General features: G+C 46.2%; 1 long non-coding RNA gene across 1 annotated transcript; it reads left to right on the top strand.

The window, feature by feature from the left end:
* The first annotated feature begins 1,028 nt into the window (after positions 1-1,028).
* LOC141025347 (uncharacterized) lies at positions 1,029-2,251 on the top strand. Its single transcript, XR_012186825.1, has 2 exons — positions 1,029-1,689; positions 1,947-2,251. It is a non-coding gene; the product is annotated as an uncharacterized lncRNA (long non-coding RNA).
* The last annotated feature ends 1,477 nt before the right edge of the window (positions 2,252-3,728 follow it).

The raw sequence follows: 3,728 nt of genomic DNA, 5'->3' as shown, positions 1-3,728 counted from the left end.
AGAACAAGATGAACATTTTTTTGGCCCAAAAATGCAGTTTTGAAAACGTGCTAATTTTTTTAATGCAATTAGAATCGCAAATAAAATCCGAATAAAATCAAATATTTGATTTTAATATTTTTCCTCGAATATTTCAATTATTGTGGAGAAGTCATATTTTCTCCTCTCATTTATTTTAATATGAAATATTTTTTCTGAGAGAAAAATAATTAAAACCAAAAATCCTCGTTTTATTATTTGATAAAAATCAAATATGAAAAACCGGGAAAATCCCCAACTCTCTCCGAGGGTCCTTGAGTTGCTTAGGATTTATCGAGGATTTGCCAAAATGCAATAAAATATGCTATGCAATGATGATCTAATGTATAACATTCCAAATTGAAAATTTGGGATGTTACAGTTTCGCTTGTCGGCGAGGAAGCACGAGGGTGTGGTGGGATGTGGACGGAAGTGTAAGTGGATGAGCCCCCACCCCCCTCCCCCGCGCACGCATGGATTTAAAAAGGACGCTTCCACTGGATGACGCGTGGGCCCGGTGTCGGTGCCGCTATTAATATGACCGCATTCGGTTGTTGGCCCGCCGTCATGTGGGACCGCGACGGACACAGAGGGGACGCGTGACGTGTCCGCTCCGACGCATTTCAGGCGCAAGTTTGGGTCGAAAATGGATCCGGGCGGACGCGAAGCGGACGGGTTTTGGGAATGGGTCGACGCGTTGGGCCATCGTTTTTGTCCGCGGTGATCCAAACGGACTTTGGGGACGAAATGGATCGTCCGGTTAGAGTTGCTCTAGCATAGATTAGCTGGTGCATATGCATGTTACAAGTCTAATCTATTTTCCACTATGACCTGCTTTAAACCGGGCTAATTCCTCTTTACATTACTCACTTAGCTGTTGTAACGGAAGATTCTCAAAAAAAAAACTGTTGTAACTGAAAAAATAACAGTTTTTTTACAGGGAAAAAATAACAGTTAGCGGAATGCGTCGGAGTCCTCAGCCATTAGCCCATTACAAAACAGTATAACAGAGCCACCTACGAGCCACCACAGCGATTTGACGTTGTCAGCCGTCAGATTAACATAAAAACGTCCCAGATTGTTCCGTTATTCACCCACCCAGCGCCCAGCGTTTTCACTGCGTCAGCGACCTACACGACACACGTAATCGGGCCGCTGCTCCGCAGGTCGAGCTAAACGTGCTCTGCTTAATTGGGCCCTTCAGAGGCCGAATGCGCGCAAAGGCCCATCCCATCCCAAGGGACCGCTCGTTCCCCGCAGCGGCGGCGCGCCTGCCTTCCCGCCCCGTCGCCATTCCTCCCGCTTCCGCGCTTCTCCACGTGCATGTGGGCCTGGGCGCCTTCTCTTCTTCCTCCTTAGGCTCTGACCAAGGACGATTACGGGAGGAAGATCATGGATAATCAGCCCATCAATTAATCGGCGCCGCCTGAAATTTCCGGTAGCGAAGAGGCTGGGTCGGGAACGCGTGCATGATCCAGCTTGTATTACGTTTCATTACTTTCATTTCCACCTTATTTCTCGTGTCTGACCTCCTGCTGTTCATCAGTGAAATTCCTTGCTTACATATTTATACTTGTTCAGGAATGAGGAGTCACCTGTTAGAATTTTCTCATGACAGTAATTACCGGGTGTCGGATCAGAGCTTCATTTGCAGAAAAGGCTTCCGGACCGGTGGTTCTTCTTTCTCCTCCTAATTTTTAATCCTTTGCACCTTTTAACTTGCTGTGTATTGTGGGCTATCTCTTCACTTTTTATTCCAGTCACCGTATCCTTTTCTGTCGTCGGCTGTCCTCTATTTTTTAGTGTTCATATTCCATCTGTGCCACACGACATACCCCACTAGCATAAAACGCCTAAAGATTCTCGAGTACACGATCAAGGAGCCGATGACTGTTTGTGTCTAATAAAATATATTTTCTTCCTAGCAGGTTCCAGCACGGCTTGATCTATCTGCATCGCAGCAGCAGAATAACACTTTCACACAGTTAAGGGTATACATTCACACTGTCACCATATACATTCAGTAAGTTATTGTGCCTGGTTTTGTATGCTTGAACTAGAAAGTATCAACCCAACACGAGATGTCTAGGTCTCAGAAGCAACCAAGTCAAAATGCTTCTCTTTGTTGTTGTGATCCTTTTTTTGTAACGGGAAAGAAAGAGCCCCTTGTTGCTCACAAGGCCGATGATCATAATAAACAGATGGATGAATACATACAATTATTTTCTTTTTCCTAGATCTAGCATCTTGTTCACCAAAGACCTCATCTTGGTATTGTCCTCCTTCAAGTGCCATCACTCTAGCAGAGGTATTAGCAAGTGACTCTCGATCATTCCACCTTCAAAAAGATCTGCCACTGACCTGAATACACATGCTGAAGACTGGCGGAAATAACTCAAATTTGTTTCATGTTTCAAGCCCATGGATTTCCCAAATTGACATTCCTAATAGGATGCCCTGTAACTCTAATACCTCCAACAAGATCTCCTCGTGCTCTTGGAGAACACCGATGGTGCAAGTGATTGTTGCACGCCAGTGACGACCACGTGAGTCGTCGATCCGTTCCATAATTTGAATTATTCAAAATTATCATCCCAAATCCACATTCAACACTGTAATTTTGAACCTTTCAATTTTCTTTAATTTTTTCAATGACTAAATTTGCTCAAATATTTTGTTCTTTTGTTAATATTGGCGGGCGCGACAACGCGCGCCTCCATGTTCTAGTTACGTACTACTACGACCTCGAGTGTGATGCATGTCTGACGAGCAGAGAGCAGATACGAAGCCCCTCCGGACTTCGTTTATCGGCCCCCACAACGTGCCCGTAGATCTAGCCTGCCAGGCCGATTCTGCTGCGACTTGGTGTTATTATAACCGATCTCCCCGAGGGAGCATCCATGCATGGCTCCGACGCGCCTGTGCACCACGCGACCGGGCCACGTTCGTACGTATACGTCCCAACACAAGCCAATGATGATTTTTTTTTTGCGTTCAAACTTGCGAGCTTTATTCAACTGAGGCACTCCTAGCATCATCAGCCAACAGGCTAGTGAGCAGGAAGGAAGGTCTAGTGTCAGTCCAACTCTCGATTGCCATCAGTGAACATGCATGTTTAGCACAAAGATGGGCCGGTAGATTGGCTGACCTGTTTACATGTTGAATACAAAAAAAAGTAAAGTTGGCAGCTAGCTCACCAATTTCTACAAATAAAGATGCCACAACAGAGCGACTATTATGGCGAGATTTCCAGAGGTTCACTACCTCCAGGCAGTCTGTCTCCACAATCACATGTGAGAACCCGCGCAGTCTTGCAAAGATAACTCCATCTCTTAGCGCCATCGTCTCACCAAAGAACGGATCCGTAACCCCGTGATGGGGTTTGCTCCAAGCTCCCAGCAAACGAGTGTCAGAACGAGCAACTCCTCCTGCACCACACTGAGCCAAGACCGAACGCATTGCTGCATCTGTATTCATTTTTACCACCCCCGGTTCCGGAGGCACCCGTCTGTACCCCGGTAAGATAGCAGCAGCAGAACTCGGTATTTCCAAGACGGACATGTCTTCCTTAATCCGCCGAACAGTTGTCAACGGGCCCAGTTTCTCACCGTCGTGCGTAATTCTGTTTCTAGAATGCCAGATCGCCCACATAACGGAAATCATCTGCGCCCTCTGAGTGTCCGTGAACTGTGGGTCAGACAGAATGTCAC

This window comes from Aegilops tauschii, chromosome 6, assembly GCF_002575655.3.
Source record: "Aegilops tauschii subsp. strangulata cultivar AL8/78 chromosome 6, Aet v6.0, whole genome shotgun sequence".
Classification (NCBI taxonomy): domain Eukaryota; kingdom Viridiplantae; phylum Streptophyta; class Magnoliopsida; order Poales; family Poaceae; genus Aegilops; species Aegilops tauschii.
The sequence above is the reverse complement of the archived record's forward strand: the minus strand, read 5'-3'. Positions and strand labels throughout refer to the sequence as shown.